Below are 25663 nucleotides of genomic sequence, written 5' to 3' on the forward strand. Positions count from 1 at the left end.
TGGGAGAAATCCACAAATAAGTCAGCAACTGTACTGACAGAGTAGGAAGGATCAGGATTGGAGCTGTCAATGTGAGTTTTTTGATGTATGAAGGGAGCTTTTGCACATGGAAAAGATCATGTAAGTTACTTTGGTTTTTAAGTTATATTAAATTCATGAAAATTACCAATTCAAAAATTCACCTTCTTTAGGCCTTTGTCCTCAGTCTCCAATGTTATCATTCTATTTATAAATAAAATTGATTATTTCAGGTTGAATATATCTAAACAAGTTGAAATCTCAATTGGCACCATTTATGACTTTATTAAATTTCCTTATACTTTCAAAACTATATTCATGAATTTAATACAGTCATTTTCTTGTCTTTCAAAAGCTCGACCTAACAAGAAAAACCTCAAATACTTCAACACTGCTTTTAAGTCTATAAATTTTTTTAAGTCTATAAACTATAGTACCATCTGTGGTGACTAAAGTTGCTTATGGGCCAGAGATCTTCTCCAGCACAAAGGGCTCAGGTGACCATTCCTCTACAAGAGGATCCTAGGCCAGACACAGTAGCTCACACCTAAAACCTCAGCACTTTGGGAGGCCGAGGCAGGCTGATCGCCTGAGCCCAGGAGTTTGAGACCAGTCTGGGCAACATGGCAGTACTCCATCTCTACAAAAATACAAAAAATGAGCCGCGAGTGGGGATGCGGGCCTGTGGGCCCAGCTACTCAGGAGGCTGAGGCAGGAGAATTGCTTGAGCCCAGGTGGTCCATGCTGCAGTGAGCTGTGACCGCGCCACTGCACTCCAGCCTGGGTGACAGAGTGAGACCCCATTTCAAAAACAAACAAACAACAAAACAAAACAAAACAAATAAAAAAAAAACAAGATGATCCTGAACCTTCCCAAGGTTGCCATGACCACAGGGAACTTCAAGTTCATATGCTTTGGACAGAGCTGGTCTCCCTGGCTCTAACTACAATCTATCCTAATTCTTTCCTCTGCTTTGAGGAGGAACCTTCTCTCACAAGTTGCTGCTAATTTTTTAAAACTTCTTTTAACTCTTCTCATATTCTTCATATTCTGGATTAGGCCCAAGTTATTTTTCTTTTTCCTTTTTAAAAAATATTTTATTGTGGTGAAACATACCTAACACAAAATTTACCGTTTTAAAACCCTTTAGAGTGCACACTGGCAGTAAGTACATTCATCTTATTGTGCAACCATCACCACCATCCATCACCAGAACATTTTTCCTCCTCCTAAACTCCCCATTCCTCCTTCCCCCCGGCCCCTGGAAACTGTCATTCTCCTTTCTCTCTGAATTTGATGACTCCAGTACCTCATGTAAGTGGAATTATACAGGATTTGTCCTTTAGTGACTGCTTATTTCACTCAGCATAATGTTCTCAAGGTTCATCCATGTTGTAGCACATATCAGAATATCTTTCCTTTTTAAAGACAAAGACACCGCATTTTGTTCGCCCATTCATCTGCGAGCGGGCACCTAGTTGCTTCTACCTTTTGGCTACAGTGAATGATGCTGCCAGGAACATGGGTGTGCTGCTCTCAATGCTTATGGATAACAGAATACCACCCAGTGGATTCTGCATCAAATCAGACCTTCACGGCTTAGTCCTGCACATGCGGGGAGCTATATCTCAGTAAGAAAGCATAAAGAATGCACCTATCAACTACTAAGTTCTGAATAGACGTGGACTGGACTTTCTGCCCCTGCTTGCTCTATCTGAGGAGAAATCAGTGGGTTGTGTTTTGCAACCTCAGCAGGAGTCACAGGAATTAGCAGTGGAGGCTGAACTGGCTGGAGACAGGAGGCTACTTTCCTCCTTGAATACCATTGCAAATGGGGTAGCCCTACCTCAATAATCCTGTGTGAACACCAGCTCTGACTGGAAGCACTAGGATAGCTCAAATGGGGTCTCTACATCCTTCCACCCCTGCAAGTCCACTGTTGACCATCCATCCACATAACACAAGAATGTAGACACAGCCATCTGGAGTTAAAATGCTGTTTAGTCTGACCAGATCAAGCCCATGTGTGAACCAGATGGCAGGCCTTGCCTTTCACAAACTCTACTGTCCTTACTTCCGACTCCCAGCAGCTCAATTCCCCAAGGGGAAGAGGTAATACAACAGAAGATTTAGAATATGATAAGAGGAAGAAAAATCAGACAGATGAATGGCTCTACATAATAACAGTGAAGATATCTAATCTTTATGGAGCATATTCCATGTGCCAGGCATTGTGCTAAAGTGCTTCAGATACATTACCTCATTTGATCTCTGAAATAATCTAATGAGGTAGGTACTACCTTTAAAGATCAGAAATCTGAGGCTTAACAAAATGAAATATAATTTGCCCAAGATAAAGGAAGCAACAAAGGTAAGAACTGCATCTACTGTTGCTTCTGGTGTTTAGTCTTAATTACAATGCAATACTTCTAGGGTCATCCAATAGATAACTGGATAAAAGGTGTAATGAGACAAAATACATATGAAACACACTAAGCGTATGGAAACCATGCAATTAATTAAAAAAACTAATTAAAGCAACATTAAAGTATAATTATGTATATACTAAGTAATAAAACAAAGTTAAAAGTAATACTTAATGTGGAGACACTGGTCTACTCCAGTACTGCTGTTGAAAATGTATTATCAATCTTCAAAAGACCACTTTTGAAACATCCCTTTTATAAAACACTTCAGCAGTGTATAACAACATTCACAAAAATGTTTCTACCCATTGATTTGGTAATTCCAGTCCTAGAAATGCATTCTAAAGAAGTAAGTATAAGAGGGAAAAAGTTATGTACATGAGGCTCTTTATTGCTAAAATTATAACATCTTGTTATAAAACAGTTATAAAATTATAGTGAAAAGCTGAAGACAATCTAAATAGTCAATGGTAGGGGAACAGTTAACTGAATTGAAGTGAAATCATTAGATGTGTATTATACATCTGTTAAAATAATAAATACAAAGGTCTCTGTGGCAATTTAAAAAGCAGAAAATGAAATAACAATGCAACCATGTAAAAATTATGGCTGCAAAGGGATCAAAACTGGAAAAGAACAGGGCAGTATTGAGGTGAATTGTGTGTGAGCTTGGTGGATTCAAAATTATTTCTTCCCTTTTAAAGATATTCTTCATTGCTTTTAAAAGCAATAAAAATTAAAAATGCTAAGTACCTGACAAGACTTGTCCATAAAAATAAGGACACCTGCTGAGTTGTTTTGATGATTAAATAAGTTAATGGATGCAAAAGCACCTCGAAATAATCCCTGCAGGCACTCAGTAGCTCTCCCTCTGAGTCCCCTCCCCCGCCCCCCTCCTTGCTCCCAGCTTTAGTATCCTGAGGGCACGGGAGCAACCGGGCACATTGGGGTGGTAGAAGTTTCTTGTCAGCACCGCTCCCTTTCTCACCGAGAGTGTTGACTTCACTTCTTCTTGTTTTTATCCATGACTTCCGGGGCTCAGCAGGCTCTGGACACTCACACTTTCTGACTCTCATCAAATTAACTTGTTTTCTTCTCCTTGGTTAACATATAGGTTTTGAAAGTATATGCTATTAACAGCATGGCAGTTCCTCAAAAAATTAAACAAAGAACTACCAGATGATCCAGCAATCCCACTTCTGGGGATATACCCAAAGGAATTGAAGCAGGGACTTGACACTTGTGCATCCATGTTCATGGCAACAGTATTTACAACAGCCAAAAGGTGGAAGGAACCCAAGTGTCCACTGACAGATGAGTGGATAAGCAAAATGTGGTATATACATACAATGGAATATTATTCAGCCTCAAAAAGGAAGAACATTTTGATACACGCTACAACACACTTGAATCTTGAAGACAATAGGCTGAATGAAATAAGCCAGTCAGAAAAGGACAAATACTGCATGATTCCACTTCTATGAGGTATCTAGAGTAGACAAGTTCATATAGACAGAAAGCAGAATGGGAGTTGCCAGGTTTGGGATGGGGAAATGGGGAGTTATTACTGAATGGTAAAGTCTCTGTGGGGGAAGATGAAAAGTTCTAGAGATGCTGGTGGTGACGATTATACAACAATGTGAATATTCTTTTTCTTTGTCTTTTTTTTTTTTTTTTTCCTTTTTGTGGAGAACGGGGTCTCGCTGTATTACCCAGGCAGGTCTCGAACTCCTGGACTCAAGCTATCCTCCCGCCTCTGCCTCCCTGAGAGCTGGGATTACAGGCGTGAGCCACCGCGCCCGGCCAACAATGTGAATATTCTTAATGCCACTGAACTATACAGTTAAAAATGGTTTAAATGGTAAAATATATGTTATGCATATTTTATCACAATTTTTTAAAAAGCATATGGCATTAACATGGTATCCCTCACTGGTGATATATTAACAACTTACCAGTTACTGTATTGACATTTACCAAGTATTTTCTGGAGGCAATGCCTTAGTTGAAAGATGAGGGAAAAGGGAACACTTCAGGTATAAAGGCAGGCGAGACAGAAAGACTACAGGGCAGGGAGCCTTTCACTTCCCTAAAAACTGCACTGCAGCTGCACAAATCCCATTACTCTGTCTTCATGTATAGGATCTCTCTGATCATCAAGGGAGCATGGAAAAAAAAACAGTTAGAGGTGAAAGGTCAGTTTGGGTGGTGCTTATGGGGGCCAACAGGAGAGGAAGTCAGAAAAAAGATGGAGGGAATTCAGAACAACAACAGTGACAGTATCACCAACAGAGAAGCTCTCTAGATGCACCTGCTGCAGCCCAAACAACAAGAGTCTGCTGAATAGTTTAATGTCAAATCCAGATCTTTGCAAGAGCCCTTGGGGGCCATGTGGCCCAAACTCCTGCAGCAGGACTTCCTGATGAGTGGCTGCTGGGAAGGGGAGCTGCTTTGTTGCTGAGGCGCTCGCTCTCTGCCCTTGTGCACTGCTAATTCTCCAACAGTTATTTCTCCCGTTGAGTGAAAGCTTAAGTCCTTTGTTGATGGGGTCTGTCCTCACTCCACCCTCTGAAGCAGCACACAACGATTCCACTCCCTTTTCTCTTTGAAGTCGTTTCTGGTTTCAGTTCGTCTTTTCTTCAGTACTAACATCCTCAGCATCTTCCGCTGTTTCTTGTTCTCTAGTTCATGACTACAAGACCTGCACTCCAGCCTTCAGATGTGGTTTGACCAGTACTCTCAACTTCCGTTAGCTGGACACTGTTCTCCAGTTAGGACTGCAGTCAAACCCCACTGTTAGTATGACCGTGAATGTCCATCTGACTCCCATACTGAAGGTAAACTACTTGACAGTTCATGTGCAAAAGGACCAGGGAGTTTATTCATCTCACTGTTGATCAATTCAACCCACTGGACCCCCCAAATCAACAAGTGAACCATCTCCTAAATGGAAAAGAAGCAACACTGGTTGTGCTTTAGGCACTCTGGCAGGTGTTTTACATATACATTTTCTTTGAGCCCCACATCAACCCCAGGTGAGAAGTATTACTTTCTCCATTACACCTATTAGGAAAGTCAGGTCAGTTCACACTACTAAGAGAATCAAATCCAATGTATCGGACACCAAAGCCCATAGGCTTTCACCGCAGTTCCTTCTCAGTTAGGATACATTGGGCTGGCAGATTGGAAACCCCAATTCAGACTGGCTTAAACACTAACGACATTTATGTGACAACATCCTGTGATGGGCTGGTGAAGCCAGCAGCTCAGCAGTGTCATCAAGGATGCCCATTCATTCTCTACCCACTCTCCAACCCACAATGCTGCCTTTGTTCTAGGGCAAGTTATCCTTAGTGACTGTAGCAACACACCCTTTTGTCATTGTTAGCAGAAAGGAAAGACTGATTTGCCATGACCTTCTCTTAAGAGGAAAGAACGCCTTTCTAGAAACCTTCAGCTAGCCACTCCACATCTGTCGCTGTGATGAAAAGTGAGTGCTAGCCAGGCGCGGTGGCTCACGCCTGTAATCCCAGCACTTTGGGAGGCCGAGGCAGGCGGATCATGAGGTCAGGAGATTGAGACCATCCTGGCTAACATGGTGAAACCCCACCTCTACTAAAAATGCAAAAAATTAGCAGGGTGTGGTGGCGGGCGCCTGTGGTCCCAGCTACTCGGGAGGCTGAAGCAGGAGAAAGGCGTGAACCCAGGAGGCAGAGCGGGCAGTGAGCCGAGATTGTGCCACTGCACTCTAGCCTGGGCGACAGAGTGAGACTCTGTCTCAAAATAAAAAAAGAAAGAAAGAAAAAAAAGAAAAGTCATTGTTGGCAAGGAGGGCTGAATACCCCTTGTTGGTCTAGTCAGACTTAACCCTTGAGTTTGGATGAGTTACCCGACTTGCTTGGTTACAGAGAAGTGGGATAGATCTTGAGAGTTCACCACAATCATGCCATTCCCACCTCCACTAAGAGTAATGAAGTGGCACACACTGGGACAGTGTTGGGTGCTGGCAATACAGACCCAATCCCTGCCTGCAGAGTGTCCAGTCTAGTGTGAAAGGTAAGCACTGTATGTGTATTTGAGGTTTCACGCATGTTACAGAAGAGAAAGTACATATAGCACATGTAGAATATAGAGCCAGGAAGATAACTGAGTCTGAGTGGTCCTGGATGGCCTCGTGAGTTAAGATGTTCCCAGTAAGACCCAAGGATGCTGGGCAGAGGGAAGAGCACACAAGCGGCTTGGAGTGGAGAATACACTGTCTATCTCTCACACTCCCATCTAAAGTCCTTGGGATGCCTTCCAGCCAGAGACCAGTTATTCATGGAGTCACTCATTCATACATGCATTCATTTCACAAATATTTACTTGCAGCAAGTGAGAACCTGTGTACTGCACTGGTGAGAGGGACTTAAGAAATGATGTCTGTGAATGAGTGAAGCCTTATACCTCCCCCCTTTCCCATTAGCCATCCTATTGTTTACCTGAACTTTGAGAGAGTTTGGACCCCCCAAAATAAGTGAATTTCAAACTAAATGTGGTACATTCTGCTATGTCTAAAGTTTGAGTGAAATTTAACAATAACAATAACCAAAAAAGAGTTTAGAATTATTGTGTTTTTTTTTTTTTTTTTTTGAGACGGAGTCTTGCTCTGTCTCCCGAGCTGGAGTGCAGTGGCCGGATCTCAGCTCACTGCAAGCTCCGCCTCCCGGGTTTATGCCACTCTCCTGCCTCAGCCTCCGGAGTAGCTGGGACTACAGGCGCCCGCCACCTCGCCCGGCTAGTTTTCAAAAATTTTTTTTAGTACAGACGGGGTTTCACCATGTTAGCCAGGATGGTCTTGATCTCCTGACCTCATGATCCACCCGTCTCGGCCTCCCAAAGTGCTGGGATTACAGGCTTGAGCCACCGCGCCTGGCCTCTAGAATTATTAAATTAAAATGAGGTTTTAAGATTGCTATGGACTAAATACATCCCCCCCAAATTCTTACATGGAAGCCCTAATCCCCAATGTGATGGGGATGATTTCTTTCTTGGCCATGTCAGGATACAGCAAGAAGGCAGCCACTTGCAAACCAAGAAGAGAGAGCCCTCACTGGGAACTGGCCAGCACCTTGATCTTGGATATACCAGCCTCCAGAACTGTGAGAAATAAATGTTTGTTGTTTAAGCCACCCAATCTACAGTGTTTTGTTACAGCAGCCCAAAGGGACTAAAAACAGATTCTAAGTAAATTTCAGTGATATATGTTTTCTTTCTTTTTCTTTTTCTTTTTTTTTTTTTTGAGATGGAGTTTCGCTCTTCTTGCCCAGACTGGAGTGCAATGGCACTATCTTGGCTCACTGCAACCTCCACCTCCCAGGTTCAAGCGATTCTCCTGCCTCAGTCTCCCAAGTAGCTGGGATTACAGGCATGCGCCACCATGCCTGGCTAATTTTGTATTTTTAGTAGAGAAGGTGTTTCTCCATATTGGTCAGGCTGGTTTCTCCATATTGGTCAGGCTGGTCTCGAACTCCTGACCTCAGGGTATCCGCCTGCCTCAGCCTCCCAGAGTCCTAGGATTACAGGTGTGAGCCACTGTGCCCAGCCGTGTTTTCTTATTAGGTGTTTCTATCAACTGTCACATTACCTTCTTATAAACCTTAGCATATGCAGAAAGTGACAGTATTAATAAGAATAAAAACTGAAGGAGAAAAGGCATACGCTGTTAGCCACACAGAATTTGGTAGACAAAGCATATAAACTCCTTTTTGCTTTTCTAATAAATATTCTATTTAACCTCAAGGAGAATTCTTTTTTTCTATTACTTTCTTTTCCAAAACTTTTGTCTCTTTCTAAATCAATAATTATCAGATGTCACATTCAGGCTGATAAAAAAAAAATCCAACTGTCTACTGAAATGGCAATAAAAGAATGCCTTGGAACAGTATGGTTCTTGCCATGAGGACACCTAACTATTTTTTCATTGATTTTGGTGATGGAAACTGTACTTCAACATTAATGTGTAATTGATATTACATATTGTATTTGATAAATATCAAAGTAATAAGAATAGGCAAGGGGAAAAGGGAAAACATTAAGCCTGCATTTAAAAGTCTTTAACAAACGTTCCTCACAGCTTGAGCTCAGATGCTTAGAGGCCAACAGACTGGGGCACTCCAACAGGGAGGTGTGGAGGGGGGGCACCTGGTGACAGTTGCCAAGAGCAGCTCAAGGCCTAGGCTAAGGGCGACGGTGATGTTATTTAAGCCTCAGCTTCCCCTTCTGCCCTCACTTACACCCTCAGAGCTGCTCCTTCTCCTACTGGGGCTGCTCCTATGAAACTTTGTTCTTCAGGAAAGACTCAGATGATTGTATCCTATCAGTTAGGGCCTTCTGAAGCAAGGGGCTAGACACCCAATTATGTTTTGTTGTTGTTGTTGTTGTTATTTTGTTTTTTTCGAGACAGGGTCTCACTCTGTCGCCCAGGCTGGAGTTTAGTGGTGCGATCTTGGCTCACTGCAACCTCTGCCTCCTGGGTTCATGTGATTCTCCTGCCTCAGCCTCCTGAGTAGCTGGGATTACAGGCATGCACCACCATGCCTGGCTAATTTTTGTTTTTTTAGCAGAGACGGGGGTTTCACCATGTTGGCCAGGCTGGTCTCGAACTCCTGACCTCAGGTGCTCCACCCACTTGGCCTCCAAAAGTACCGGGATTACAGGCGTGAATTACCAAACCCGGCCAAACAATTATGTCTTAAGCCAAAAGGGATTGTATTGGTTCAGGTGAGCCTTTCCAGGCCAGGGATTTTGCTACAGGGACTGCTGAAATTAGGCCCAAGCAGTGTCCTCAGGACAGGATTTCTCTCCACCTTTCAGGCCTGATTTCTGTAGGTGGCTTCATTTCTGGCTCCATTTGTTGGGGCCCGGACATACCAGGCTCTCCCAGGCACTGGTTGCGGCAGCAGCGCCAAGAGCACCTCCTCAGGCAAAATTCAGAGAGAAATGAACTCTCCCTTCAATTTCTTCCCCAGAAGCCTGATATTCACTCTGATTGGATTGGCGGAAGTCATGTGTCCTGGCCTGAGCCAATCATGGTGGCCAGTGGAATGCAGTGCACTCACTGGTTGGCCCTGAGCCCCAGACTCCACTTGGACTGAAGCCACACCCAAACCATGTGTGCTGAGAAGGAATTGGGAGGCAAGGTCTGAAGGAGGAAAAAATGGATGCTGGTGAGGGGAGGACGACAAACTGCACGTTCTTCTACATGCAGTCATGTTCCTCCCAGGAACATTTCCTTTTGGCAGGAGCCAAAGCCTTAAATCAAAAGAATCTCAACAGGATCCCTAATCATGGCATTTCCAGTGCTCTGCTGAGGAAGGCCACGCTCTGAATGGCCCAGCTTCCTCACACACCACACTGCTGCAGGCTCCTGGGTGGGTGCACGCGACATCCGACCTGTTCTCCCACATAAGCAGGCACACAACATGTGTGCTTCATGTGTAACCTGTACCAGAAAACCAGGGTGTTGACATGATTGATATCCACGTAATTAGCCACTTTGGTACATGTGATGGATCTGCACAGGATTATCTACCTCGATACCTATGTGACTGATCCCCATGTGATTATCTGCCACATAGACACACCCTTCCCTGCTTCCAATGCAATTACCTTCCTCCAGATAGATGAAATTGAAGCCCACATGATGACCTGCTCCAGATACACACACGATTGATGCCCATGCAATTATCTAACACAATGATATGCCAGTGATTGATGCCCATGTGATTATCTGCTAAGATGATACCCGTGCAAATGAAAATTGGCAAGTCCTGCAAGCTCTAATAATCACCCTCACCAGCATGTGAAAACCAATTGCTAAGACTTAAGGAAGGCTCTTCTTTAAAAATAAAAAGCTCACTCATACACTATTAAGTGTGTGTGTGTGTGTGTGTGTGTGTGTGAGAGAGAATGTGTGTACATCATGCAATATATGTGTATATATTTATATGTATGTGTATATATCCATCTTTCTGAAGTGTTTGAAGTTAATCTTTGAATAGGACTATAAAAATTAAATAAATGTCCAAGTTCTCTCCAGCTCTATAATTCTCAGATTCAAGAGTTTAACAATAACTGAAAAAGCATTACTGTCTTCACAGAAAATAGCAGACATTTATTCAGCTTTACGGCCCAGCCTCCATTGTCTTTCCCTTAAAAAGAAACGGCCTCTAAGTAATAACATGTTTGCCCATTTCTCATTTCATTTTCCCAATTCGATGTTCTTACTTTTGAGAAAAGCATGTAATATCCCCATACAATTTGATGATTTTCTTTGTTATTGTAAAAAAAAATGCTAATCCACGAAGAGTCCCTTCCTGGGTTATGTTAATTCAGCTGCCTGTTTTATAATAGGATTATGTTTCCCAGGATTTAAAAATCCCACTTGTTAACTACCAAATAGACTTCTACAGCAGCTATAAAAATCTAATTTAATCCCTACTGGCATTAACAAAATAGCTGAGGTACAATTTATGTCTAACTACACTTAACACCCTACAACCGCCAATAAATATATAACATTTCTTTTGAAGTTATAAAAGGAAACTGTGCAGTGGGATAACTGGAGTCTCGCGGGTCCAATCATGCAACATCTCTAAGGCAGAACAAATGTTGTTTACATACGGCAAGGATTACGGGGAAAGTTTGTTTAAACAGATTAATGGATGTTTATGTGTATTAATACTCTCTTTTACATCATGCAAATTCAAATTAAAATGATCTTCATTTCTTTCATTGGAAAATAATTACAGAGGGAGCCAATGAGTCGTTCTGTTACCATTTAGTTTAAGAATCTAACTAGGTTAGAATAAATTTCAGAAGAGAACACTCACCAAACTTGAGGTAGGCGGCTAATACCACACTTCACTTTACAAAGGAGGAAGGCACTTTTTGCTGAGTGAGTGAAGATGATGGAGGGGGAATGAGCCCAAACATGATCATGTGGGCCAAAGACAGCAGTAAGCAGATTCTCTTTTGTCTTTGGGTCTTCATTCTTGTATTACTCTCTCTTCAAAAAATTGAATTGAGATGACATTAAAGGGCCTTCTGGGAATGTAAAATTTGAGCGCAGTGAAACAGAGACATATTTCTTCTCCTGCCTCTCCCCTCCCTCCTTCTTTCGATAGGTGACTATGGGGAAGCTTATGGTAAGCCAGATGGGAACAGAGAAACGCTGGCAAATATTGTTTCAAGATGAAGGAGAGGAAAACAAGGAGGCTGACATGTAACATATCAAAGAATATCCAGGCACTCAAGTTGAACATGAATCTCAGGGCAGTTCAACCTCTTTAAAGATGCAAATTGCAGTCAAACACAGAAAACAGTAGGGTTCTGTTTATCCTTTCACAAAGGGTGCAAACTGCTAATCAGGCTCCATTGCTGGGCTGGCCACTTTGTTTATCAATAAACAGGAAGACAGTTAGACTATAATTTTCCTGCCTAGTACTGGTAGCCAAAAGGAAATGCTGGCAGCTTGGTAGTACCGAGTTCCAGTTGCATCAAAACCCAATTATTATTGTAATAATGTATGGGTGTTTGCAAGTTGCACAGGCGTGCTACACATGTCCACAAAATCACGTGAAACATATTGGCAGAGAACGAGCTTGGTGATACACGGACTAAGGGGAGCTGTCAAAATAGGCCTGGTCCTCCAAGAGCTCAGCTGTGGAGTGTTGTTCAAACACACACACACACACACACACACACACACACACACACACACACGAAAACAGCTAACAGGGCAGACATAGAAATCTTATATATATTAACACAACACAACAAAAACATGATTTGAATAAGATCAAACAACAAACAGGCAATGAACTCAGCTCCAAAACCAGAAATTTGACTGTAATATTTTCTAACTGCCACTGCAAGTTCTGTTAACATGGAATGCTTATACTTCCTCTAAAAGAGACAGTTCAGTTATTTTCATGTCAGTGGAACTATCTTCCTGAGATACTACAAGATCTTAAATCTTAAATATAGTGTAAGATCCCAAATCTAACATATAACAAAACTTCAGTCATACATGTATTTAGGCATTCAAATCGCTCAACTCATGAATTCAGTTCTTTCATTTCTGTCTCCACACATGCATCTCTATGAGACTAAGACGCACTCTGAACTCTATGTAACTCTCAAAGTGGGGCATGACAAATATAAAATAAAAAGGGACTATAATTTCTACAACATGGTGCTTCTATCAATGTTGAAATAATAGCAAATTAATAACAGCTACCATATACTGATCACATGTAACCCATTTATTCATAAAATATTTGCTGAATACCTACTGTGACTATGTCTTGGGCACCCTGGTAAGCAATGGGAGATACGATGGCACCCTCTTCACAAAGCCAAGAGCCTACCAGGGAAGCAGGTATGAAACAAGTCATTACATTAGGGTGTGGTGGCTGTCCAGATGGAGTAGGTGGGCTGTCCACTTTTGCTTGTACCCAACCAGTCTACACTGTGTCTGACTCTCCAAGATGCCACCCCACAGCAACTTGCCTGGCAATTTGAAATGGGGAACCTTGGCTCACTTCTGCTAGGATGATATTGGACAAGTGAAAATCCAGGAGGTTTTGTGTGGCTCTGTTAATAACCTTCATTAGCAAATGTGGTGATCAAAAGTGCTGCTCTGGGATATGGACTGCCTGGCTTCCTCGCTTATTAGCTGTGTGACCTTGGGCAAGTTTATTAACCTCTCTGTATTCTACTTTCCTTATCTGTCAATGGGGACAATAACAGCACTTCTCTCACAGAGTTGCTATGAACATGAAATGAGTTAACCCATGCAGAGCACTTAGAAATAGTGCTAGCACACAGGAAGTACTCCCTAAATCTCTGAAATCAATCTCAGATCACCTTCAGCACCACGGTCAGCACCATGGTCAGCGCCACAGCCTGGCCCTCTTAGGAAGTGGGGAGGCTGGAAGGAACTATTGTGGGGAACTGCCTTCGGTTTAGGAATAGGCCAAAATTCAAGGAGGCCACTGTCCTCCAGCCAAACCCAGGAAGGAGATGTGTTAGTGCCCTCCTCATCTGTGGCCCTCAAAGTTGAAGGCTGATGCATGCAGCATGTCTCCAGTGAAGCAGCCCAATCTTGGCTGCCAGCACAGGGAGCCATGACGGCCCTGACCAGTGGAAGTTCCTAGATCTGTTCTCCCTCATCCTTTTATGTCTTGACCACAAATTTGGGCTCTCATACCCACTTCAGGCTCCCGTTGCTCTGACTATGTGGAACGGTTTTTTTCCATGTATTGGCCCTCTCTACTTTGCTTTCCCCTATGTGCCTATCCATCCACAGCTCTAGGAAAGAGAAGCTCTTGACAACATTCCACCCTGCCCCATGCCCTGCAGACCTGCACCAGTTGGGCCAGGTTATCAGCCTTCCCCTGCAAAATGGAAGGGGGCTTAGATGAAATGCTCGGCAGAATGCCTACTGGTGGTCAACCCTAGTTTCATTCTTCTACCCCAGGAGGCTCCAAGAATTCACCCCCCAATTCTTGAATAGTCTTTGGGAAACCAAAGACAAAGCTGGCCTTTTATCTCCGGCCAGCTCCCTGGCTCATCTTTCTCTCTAGGCTTTTGAGCTCTTCTGACAGATGTCTAGGGAGAGTTTTTGTTTTTTGTGTTTTTGAGACAGGTTCTTACTCTGTCACCCAGGCTGGAGTGCGGTGGCATGATCATGGCCTACTGCAATCTCAACATCCTGGGCTCAAACAATCCTCCCATCTCTGACTCCTGAGTAACTGGGACCACAAGCGCATGCCACCTTGCCTGGGTAATTTTTTTTTTTTGTAGAGGTAGGGTCTCACTATGTTGCCAGGCTGATCTTGAACTCCTGGCCTCAAGTGATCCTCCCTCCTCAGCCCCCCAAAGTGCTAGGATTACAGGCATGAGCCACTATCCCTGGCCCTAGAAAAGTCTTTTTGTTTTAATTATCTGGAGTTAATCAATAACTTATCCAAGAATATGCTGCTTCTTAGACTAGACTTGGCTGAGAATTCAGGGCCCAACTGTTAACTTTTAGAGGTTAATTTCTGACCAATAAATGGCTAACACAACTACATTACATGGAGGAAACTGCAAAAACATATTTGAAATAGCGTATTTTTAGTAGAAAGGCAGGCTGTGTCTTGAGTTAATTCCTGACTTGACATTTGCTCCTCATGAGCCATACTTTCCTCCTCTTTTATCAGCAAAACACCATGTGGCCTGCAAAGCTGGTATGGAATAAGATTTAAACCACCGCTACCAGCATCCTGAGAAGCTTTGATGTATTTAAAACTACATGGCAAAAGTACGATATTATTGCTGAACTCTGTCTCTAAATCAGAATATTAAATTATGACTTAAAATACACCTACTGATTTATTATTAAAAACATAGTATTTAGCCTGGGCGTGGTGGCTCACACCTATAATCCCAGCACTTTGGGAGGCCAAGACAGACGGATCACCTGAGGTCACGAGTTCTAGCTCACCGTGGCCAACATGGTGAAATCCTGTCTCTACCAACAATACAAAAATTAGCCAGGCGTGGTGGCATATGCCTGTAATCCCAACTACTCGGGAGGCTGAGGCATGAGAATTGGTTGAACCCAGAAGGCGGAGGTTGTGGTGAGCCAAGACAGCACCACTGCACTCTAGCCTGGGTGACAGCACACGATTCCATCTATAATAATAATAATAATAATAATAATAGCACTCTAGCCTGGGTGACAGCACATGATTCCATCTATAATAATAATAATAATAATAATAAATGAAAATATGGTATTTAATACTTTGTTATAAATTGTGGCCAATGAAATTTTTAAAACCTGAAAAGAATACTATGTTTTGATATAAAGCATGTTCTCTGCGTGATTTCATACTATCTCCTCTTTATTTTGGCAGAGGTTATACATACTTTAATCTTTTTTATTTTGAGATGGAGTCTTGCTGTTGTCACCCAGGCTGGAGTGCAGTGGTGCAATCTCGACTCACTGCAACCTCCGCCTCTTGGGTTCAAGTGATCCTCCTGCCTCAGCCCCCTGAGAAGCTGGGATTACAGGCGTGTGCCACCACACCCATCTAATTTTTGTATTTTTAATAGAGATGGTTTCGTCATGTTGGTCAGGCTGATCTCAAACTCCTGACCTCAGGTGATCTGCCTGCCTTGGCCTCCCAAAATGCTGGGATTGCAGGCGTGAGCCACAGCGCCTGGCCACACATTTGATTCTTTAGTCACAGATTTAGCAAACTAAAACCTCTTGAATTTATTTTGTAAAGACCACCTGTGGTCCTAGTCCAAAGGAGAGATTTTAATTAGTAGCTATATTTGAAATAAGTTACTTTAATGATTTTCACTATAGTCTCCAAGCTATTTCTTACTTCACATTAGAGGAAATGGATACAGTTTTCACATTTATAAATCTTTGAATCATTTAAGCTGTGTTTTCTTTCTTTCTTTTCTTTTTTCTTTTAATCTTAATTTTGAGCTGGAGCTCAAAGATCTGTTTTATTGCCTAGGCCTGGGCTTTCTGTAGACAGATATATCACATTATAGATCATACTCAGTCTCACTTAATTGGATTCCTAGGAATTGCAGGAAAAGAAATAACTGGCAATTTAAAGACTGCACCTCTTTGTAAAGAGACTTTGCTGAGCTCATTAAATAGAAATTGCTGACTATTATGACCCTAATAGAGATATTTGAATCCTTGCATTAAGAGGATGCCTGGTTTGAAGAATAAAACAATGAGAAAAACTTCTGTTGTTTTTTATTTATTTTTTAACAATTACTGTTCAAAAGGGGAAAGGTTATTTAAGGGTATGAAGAGATTAATAAAAAAACTGAAAACGCTTCACTACTTTTATAAAAACCTGGACAGGTTTTTATATCAGAACCTTTAAGGATCAAAAAGACCTTGCAGAGTTCCTAAGCACAGTTCAGCTTTCCACACTATTCCAGAAAGACTCAGATAACCTAATTCCTATTGAAGACATCTCCCGAGCTCTTAAGTCTTTTAATAAAGGCAAGGCACCTGGGAGAGGAGCCTTCCCATCCTAATTTCACACCCCTATTGAAGAGGAGTTGGCTCCCCATGCCCCTGTATACATTTAATCATTCCCTGCACATTAGTTCACTGGCTCGCTGTGGGGAGTATACACCTAGCCACTCTACTAATTTATTTCAACAAAAGTGACAGCACTGAGGAATTTAAAAGTTAGCCAAACGTATTCGTGTATGTGTACGGTATATCTATGTAAGCATAAATGAAGCTTTAAGGTCTATGTACTTGTGTGTGTGTGTGTGTGTGTGTGTGTGTGTGTGTGTGTGTGTGTGTTATGTACGTACATGTGCACAAGAAGAAGTGTAAATGAGAGCACAAAGTAGAGAGAACATATACGCTCAGGTGGAAAGGACCCTCCATCTGTACGGCAATTAAAGTAATAATAATAATAAGTAACAAAGTAATAATAAAGAGGAATAATAAGCCAACAACTTTGACTGATATTGGGTATTTCTTTCTGAGCAACTCACACTGACAAATGGAGTGCCTCCCTGGTTCTGCAGTCTAACAGGTGACTACAGGAGGCCTTGCAGGAATTTCTGTTTGGGGAGGAGGCACTTAGGAAGGGGCTCACTGTGGGGTTTATAGCTGCACTACCTTCTCAACAATGTGGCTTCCAGTCGTTCTCATCTCCACAACCACTCGCTTTCTTTTAGGCCTTGGCATGTCCTAATACCCTGGATGGGTGACAGGAGAAGCATTCAAAGAGCACTGCCCAGTTGAGAAACTCCAGGGGTGGGACGTGGGGTGGGGTGCAGGGTGGAAGGGCTGCCGAAGCACTGACTGCCACTTAGGAGGCATTTGCCTTCCTCTTGTGTTTCATGGTGGAAGGCAGCTGCAACAAGACGGCCCTCCCGGCTGTCCCAAGTACTCTGCCACATGGAGCAGGCGGCTAAGAGAGTGGCTGCTCTGATCCCCACTCAACCAGGTGCTTCCCTCGCCCCCTCTACTGAGGGTAGCCAGCTCTCCCCAGACAATCCCAGTCCACCCGCGGCTGCCCTCCCATCCCTGGGTTTCCCACGGTGGCGAAGGGTCACTGTGCATGGGTCTTGCTCAGTGCCCAGCCTCCAGCCCAGCTCCCACTTGCTCTGAACTGTCCTCAGCCAGATGGTGCTGCTTTCTCTGGACTTTTTCTTATTTCCTTTCTTCTGAGAACTGCTCAAGTATCTGGTACAATAATGCGAAGTAAAAATCTATTGTTTAGCAGGTCAAGAAAACGATTTATTTTTCTCTCTGACTTCTGGAGGGAAAAAAATAAATACATAAGATCTTTCTTAGATGGCTGTTTCCAGCCCCTCATGTTAAGAAATCTATATAGAAGCCTAAGTGGAAAAGTGGCATTTTTCTGGCACTAGAGTCTTTTCTTTGTCTACCATAGTTGAGGAGGAAGGTTAAAAAACAGCAAAATTGGCAAACTCCATGATATTTAGAGAGAAAACCTATCTGTCCCAATATATTACCCTATGAGAGTCAGGACTCTAAGGTAATAATCAACACCAGTAAGTCTTGGCATTCTGAGCACTCACCAGAGACTTGAACTGATGCTCTCAGACCCTTGTTCGGGAGCACGGTTAAGACCATGGCTATTTATGGATTTATAAAATGCTCACATAGCACTTATATGTGCTGGGCACAGCTCTAAGCACTTTACAAATGTCAGCCCCTTTAATCTAATTCTGTGGGGTGGAATACTACTCTTACCGTCCTTACTCTTATCTTACAGAAGAGGAAATGGAGGTACAAAGATGTGGAATTAATTTCCCCAAGGTCACACTGTTAGGACAAAATGCTATCAGAATCCAGACACAGGCATAAGCAATATGGTTCCAAAGTTCCTGACTATCGAATTATGATCCTGTATGTTAAAGAGATACCTTAAGGGACATACTAATTACTCACTCTCTTAAATTTTCTAAGCTTTATCTCTTTAAAAATGACACCACTGTTTTTTGGGTTAAAAAAAAAAGACATTATTTATGTAGCATTTGAGAGTTTACAAAGGGTTTTTCTGTTTGAGCCTCACAGCTGGCCCTGTGGTGGACGGTGTGTGTTTCATTATCACCAATCTCATAGGACAGATTAAAGAAACAGAGGCTCCTGAGATTACAGGACTCAAATTCCCTGGCTAGCAAGTGTCAAAACTGGGAAATTTAAATGAGTTTTCTGTTGCCAAGCCATCTACCCTTTCCACTAAATCAGACTGCTATCAAATTAAGTTGCCCACAAGTGACATCCTAGACTTCACTAACTTAAGTTCCCAAGAAAAAGCCTTCCTCAAATCACAATTCTGAGTTACTCCTTTGGTTTAGACTCCAAATAGATCTCTACTCTTTACAAGCCAAACTAGAAAAAAATGAGATTATGTGAATGTAAGTTGCTTCTATGCTTCAGAAGGAAGCCATGTCTCAGAGCCACTGGCAGATATGCCTCACCCAAACATAGAAACATACCTAGAAATGAAAAGCCATAGGATGTAGAAAACAGGACACTGACCACAAGGGAAAGGTGAAGGGAATCCCCAGAATGGTGGGGAAGGGAGAGTTCACAATTCCAGTTTGCCTCTGCCTGAAGGACCAACAGCCCAGACTTCAAGGGACTGTGATGGTTCAGGGAGGGACTTCTCTAAGATACGAACTGATAGAATACTGGATGCTTCTGAACATACGAAGGGGAGATTCAGACAATTAGTCATGAAGTGGGTATTGAATTAGTGACAACTTAATAGAAAACTAAGCCAGAAAAAAAAAAAAAAGGCAATTATGAACTCCATCTCTGTGGAAAACAATAGGTCAGGCAGAAATAGAAAGATAATCATTTATTACTATATAGTTCAGCTCTAAATAGTTTTTACACTGAATATTAATCTTACTAAAGTTACAATATAATGGTATTGGGACAACTGGAGGATGGGCAAGGTTCACATGTGGCAGAGACAAAGTGGAGAGGGAGGAATGATAAATCCTCATTCTCCATAGTGAGGAGTCAATATATTATGCCTGAAATAGAAAAGAAATAATTTAAGAAATGTATTATTGCCAATCGTAGTGGTTCACGCCTGTAATCCCAGCACTTTGGAAGGCCGAGGTGGGTGGATCACAAGGTCAGGAGTTCAAGACCAGCCTGGCCAAGATGGTGAAACCCCATCTCTACTAAAAATACAAAAAAAAATTAGCTGGGCGTGGTGCTGGGCTCCTGTAATCCCAGCTACTGGGGAGGCTGAGGCAAAGAACTGCTTGAACCCGGGAGGCAGAAGTTGCAGTGAGCAGATACTGTGCCACTGCACTCCAGCCTGGGTGACAGAGCAAGACTCCATCTCAAAATAAAAAAAAATAAAAAAAAAAAAGAAAGAAAAGAAATGTATTATTTAGAAATACTGAAGAAAATGGCATACCAATAAGCTAGAATAGGTAAAAAGGATTGTCTCTGGAGAGGGGGAAACTGAATAATGGTTGGGGGTTGCTTTATAACTATTTGGCTTTTTAAATAATGTGTAAGAATGAATTTTAGACTAATTGTTTTAAAGCTACTAACCAAGCCTGGGGCAACACAGAGAGACCCCCATCTCTACAAAATAAAAATAAAAAAATTAGCCGGGCACGGTGGCACACATCTGTGGTCTCACCTACTCAAGAGGCTGAAGTGGGAGGATTGTTTAAGCCTGGGAGGTTGAGGCTGCAGTGAGCAATGATTGAACAACTGCATTCCAGTCTGGGTGACACAGCAAGACCCTGTATTTAAAAAAAAAAAAAAAAAAAAAAAAAAAAAAGCCAGGCGGGGTGGCTCATGTCTGTCATCCCAGCTCTTCAGGAGACCAACGTGGGCAGATCACTTGAGGTCAGGAGTTTGAGATCAGCCTAGCCAACATGGTGAAACCTCATCTCTACTAAATATACAAAAGTTAGCCAGATGTGGTGGAGGTACACACCTGCAGTCCCAGCTACTCAGGAGGCTGAGGCAGAAGAATCACTTGAACCACAGAGGCAGAGGTTGCAGTGAGTGGAGATCGTGCCATTGTACTCCCGCCTGGGTGACAGAGTAAGACTCTGTCTCAGAAAATAAAAAAAAAAAAAATTTCAAAGGATGGGTACCTTGTTTTGGAATGGTTGGCCATGTTCTCTGAAGTGCTATCCTATTGTAAAATATATATATATTTCAACAAAAGTACTTTTTAATGCATTTTTGGGCTCAGTAGAATGTAAGAGAATTTTCAGCTAGGCACGGTGGCCCATGCCTATAATCCCAGCACTTTGGGAGGCCAAGGCAGGCAGATCACCTGAGGTCAGGAGTTCGAGACCAGCCTGGCCAACATGGTGAAACCCTGTCTCTACTAAACATACAAAAATTAGCTGGGCCTGGTGGTGGGCGCCTATTATCCCAGCTACTCAGGAGGCTGAGGCACGAGAATTGCTTGAACCCAGAAGGTGGAGGTTGCAGTAAGCCAAGATTGAGCCACTGCACTCGAGGCTGAGCAACAAAGTGAAAGTCCATCTCAAAAAAAAAAAAAAAAAAAAAAAAAAAAAGAGAATTCTCCAGAAGCAGAGGAATAACAAAAAGCAATAGGTTGGATTCTGATTTGTGAAAGAAAAATAAGGACATGGAGAATCAAACACCTATATCAGACCTAGTATCAGAATACTAAGCCTTGAGACCACTGCAAGGCTAGGGAGAATAAATTGAGACTCCCATATTAGTAATATCTTTGACTCTCAGTAGGTGTAAACACAAATTCTCTTTGGAGGAAAACCTTCTCACTTTAAGCTCTTAGGATCTAAGAATTGTTTGAATTAATTCCAATGAATATGGGTTCATGATCCTTTTGTGGTTCATAAGCATGCTATTGTGTGAGACGTACCTCCTTCAAATCTTGTGGCAACGTTGGCACATTACCGATCTGATGTGAATAAAATGTACATATGAGTTCATGCCATAAGTAAGAGTCAGCAGAAACAACAAAAAATGATTTAGATAGGTTATTTCAAAGAGGGCTCATGAGGCTATGAAACCAAGAGCTCTTAATGCTATGACCAAAGACTGAAGTTCTCTATCGAATGCCATAGCACTCAATAATGTTATGTTTTCCTGAGGCAATATAAGACTTTTGCCACTCATAAATCATGACCTAATAATCCATGATTGTTGATGTGGGAAAGTAAGTAAGTTTAACCAAAGTTTCTCTTCTTTAGATAAAAAATGATTTATACCCCAAAGTACTGGATTTATCAGATTCACAATATACCAAGCAAATATGTAGAAGAACCAAATAGAACTTCCAGATATGACAAATATAATAATTAAAATAAAAAACTCAGAGGATGGCCCAGGCATGGTGGCTCACACTGGAAATTCCACTACTTTGGGAGGCTGAGGCAAGCGGATCACCTGAGCTCAGGAGTTTGAGACCAGCCTGGCTAATACGGTGAAACTCCATCTCTACTAAAAATACAAACATTAGGTGGGCGTGGTGGTGCATGTTTGTAATCCCAGCTACCTGGGAGGCTCAGGCAGGAGAATTACTTGAACCCAGGAGGCGGAGGTTGTAGTGAGCCGAGATCATGCCACTGCACTCCAACCTGGGCCACAGAGCAAGACTTTGTCTCAAAAAAAAAAAAAAAAAAACCAAAACAAACAAACAAACAAACAAACAAAACCTGAGGAAGGGTTAAACGAATTAGACACAATTGAAGAGAGAATTAGAAAACTGGAAATTAAACAGGAAGAACTAACTGAGAATGTAACACAGAGAAACAAGGAGAAAATATGAGAAGATATTAAGAGAGAAGGATAGAATGAAGTTTCCAACTACGTGTACTCAGCATCTCTGAAGGAAAGAATAGAAAGGAGAAACAGAGACCATATGTGATGTACTAAAGGAAATTTTACAAAATGGATAAAAGACATGAATCTACAAATATAGGAAACACAACTAATACCAAGCAAAAGGAATTAAAAATGTACAGGAGAAAAAGAGTAATAAATCCACACCTAGTCACATTTTGGTAAAACTTCAGTATGCCAAAGAAAAAAAAAAAAGGACTTTTGTTGAAATGTATCCATGTTTACAGTACGATGGCACTCTAGAGAACATGGTCAACTGTTCCAAAACAAGGTACCCATCCTTTGAAAAATTTTTGATTACACAAACTTTTTTTTTTTTTCCCTGAGACAGAGCCTCACTCTGTCGCACAGGCTGGAGTGCAATGGTATGATCTTGGCTCACAGCAACCTCTACCTCTCAGGTTCAAGCAAATCTCCTGTCTTAACCTCCTGAGGGTGGGACTACAGGTGCACAACATCACGCCCAGCTAATGTTTGCATTTTCAGTACAGATAAGGTTTCACCACGTTGGCCAGGCTGATCTCAAACTCATGACCTCAGGTGATCTGCCTGCCTTGGCCTCCCAAAGTACTGGGATTACAGGTGTGAGCCACCACACCTGGGTCATAAAGGCATTTAAAAAAAAAAACAAAAACAAAAATGGAAACTTTATGATCAACCAACTTTCACTATAGGGAAATTCTGAAAGATGCATCTCAAGAGAAAGAAAGCTCATCCCAGGAAGAAGATCTGAGATGCAAAAAGGAATGATAAGCAAAAAAAAAAGTGGGAAAATATGTAAGATAATATAAAGAAATACTGTAGATAGCAATAATATAAAATGTATGGGATTAAAGAGAGATAACTAAAATATTGAGCAAAAATAACGCATACAGTGCAAGAGAAATAACTGGATTTAAAGTTTTCCAAGATTCTTGAGCTGTCCAGAAGAAAGATATGGATTAATTTTAGGCTTTGTTAAGTGTGCTTAGTAAAATTTCAAGAGAAACCAATACAAATTACAAACACGGTCCTAACTTATAAACCAAGAGAGGAAAGAATGGACTAAGAAAATAAACAAACTGGCCGGGCACAGTAGATCATGCCTGTAATCCCTGCACTTTGGGAGGCCGAGGTGGGTGGATCACCCGAGGTTAGGAGTTCGAGACCAGCCTGGCCAACATGATGAAACCCCCATCTCTACTAAAAATATAAAAAATTAGCCGGGTGTGGTGACAGGCACCTGTAATCACAGCTACTCAGGAGCTGAGGCAGGATAACTGCTTGAACCGGGGGGTGGAGGTTACAGTGAGCCCAGATCGTGCCACTGCACTCCAGCCTGGGCAATAAGCAACAAGAGCAAAACTCAGCCTCAAAAAATAAAAAATAAAATATATATATATATATATATATATTTTTTTTTTTTTTAAAGGAAAGAAAGATGAAAAAAAGAAACATGAAACAGGTGGGAAAACATTATAAAATATAATGGTATAGGGCCGGGCGCGGTGGCTCAAGCCTGTAATTCCAGCACTTTGGGAGGTCGAGAAGGGCGGATCACAAGGTCAGGAGATCGAGACCATTCTGGCTAACACGGTGAAACCCCATCTCTACTAAAAAATACAAAAAACTAGCCGGGCAAGGTGGCGGGCGCTTGTAGTCCCAGCTACTCGGGAGGCTGAGGCAGGAGAATGGCGTAAAAAAACCCGGGAGGCGGAGCTTGCAGTGAGCTGAGATCCGGCCACTGCACTCCAGCCTGGGTGACAGACCGAGACTCCGTCTCAAAAAAAAAAAAAAAAAAGGTATAATTAAATTTAAACTCATCAGTAATTACATTAAAATTCAATGGATTAGCTGGGTGCAGTGGCTCACGCCTGTAATCCCAGCACTTTGGGAGGCCAAGGCAGGTGGATCGCCTGAGGTCAGGAGTTCGAGAGCAGCCTGGCCAACATGGTGAAACCCTGTCTCTACCAATAATACAAAAATGAGCTGGGTATGGTGGCAGGCACCTGTATTCCCAGCTACTTGGGAGGCTGAGGCAGGAGAATTGCTTAAACCTGGGAGGCGGAGGTTGCAGTGAGCCAAGATCACACCATTGCACTACAGCCCGTGCAACATACTGAGATTATGTCTCAAAAAAAAAAAAAAATAGCCAGGCACGGTGGCAGGCGCCTGTAGTCTCAGCTACTCGGGAGGCTGAGGCAGGAGAATGGCGTGAACCTGGGAGGCAGAGCTTGCAGTGAGCCGAGATTGCACCTCTGCACTCCAGTCTGGGTGAGTGAGACTCTGTCTCAGAAAAAAAAAAAAGAGAAATTGTCAACATGGATATAGAAATTTTTTAAAAATAGGAGACATAATTAAAATACAAAGACATGAATACTTTGAAAGCAAAAGAATGAAAATGATACACTGAGCAAATGCCAACCTAAAGAAAGTTGATGTTGTTGTATTATGATCAGACCACATAAACTTTAAAGTAAAATGCATTATAAGGGATAAAGATGGTCAGTACACAGAAATAGATGAATCAATATGCCAGGAATATGTAGTAATTCTAAATGTGTATATACCTAAATACATTGGTAAATTTTCTATTGGAGCATAGATTTCAACTAGCCTCTCTCAATTATTGACACATCAAGCAGAAAAAAGTCAGTAAAGATTTGTATATTTGAATAACATAATTAACAAGCTTGGTCTGATAGAAAATACATAGAACTCTGCATCTAGTAAATACAAAATATACTTTCTTCTTCAGCACATGGAAGAGTTACAAAATATGGCTAATGTATTCGGTCATTAAGCAGAACGACAAATCTCAAAGAATCATCATCATTCACATCACATTACTCTAACCACCATGCCACTATGCTAGAGCTCAGCAACAAAAAAGATAAATTGAAAAAAACGAAAACCAAAAAACTCTCATACACTTGGAAATTTAAAACCACACCTTGGTATACTCAAGGTATGGTTCTGGCCCACTCTTGGTCCTTGAAATCTTACCATGCCACTATGATTAAGCACAACCTTGGAGAGCAACAGTTTAGAAACTTCTGTAGCACCCGACATTGCTGTCACCCAACCAGCATTTAATTTTTATAGCAATTCATTTGTATTGTATTTTACAAAAGTATCAATCCACAATGGGTTGGATAACCAAACTGGTTCTTCATCACAGACTTTGGGAAGCACTCTTTTGTATGTTATGTTTCAAGCAAGAGACCAAATGGCAATTAAAAAACACCCAGAACTGGCCAGGCGCGGTGGCTCACGCCGGTAATCCCTGCACTTTGG

General features: G+C 42.0%; 1 protein-coding gene, 1 non-coding gene and 1 pseudogene across 4 annotated transcripts in view; 2 read left to right on the forward strand and 1 right to left on the reverse strand.

Annotated features, from left to right (window-relative positions):
- Positions 1-25663, reverse strand: part of CLYBL (citrate lyase beta like) — a 317902-nt gene that overhangs the window by 106180 nt on the left and 186059 nt on the right. The window lies entirely within an intron of this gene.
- On the forward strand, positions 21363-21449 carry LOC115894663 (annotated as a pseudogene).
- LOC115894644 lies at positions 21520-21647 on the forward strand. Its single transcript, XR_004054789.1, has one exon. It is a non-coding gene; the product is annotated as a small nucleolar RNA SNORA25 (small nucleolar RNA).

This window comes from Rhinopithecus roxellana, chromosome 18 (genome assembly GCF_007565055.1).
Source record: "Rhinopithecus roxellana isolate Shanxi Qingling chromosome 18, ASM756505v1, whole genome shotgun sequence".
NCBI lineage: Eukaryota > Metazoa > Chordata > Mammalia > Primates > Cercopithecidae > Rhinopithecus > Rhinopithecus roxellana.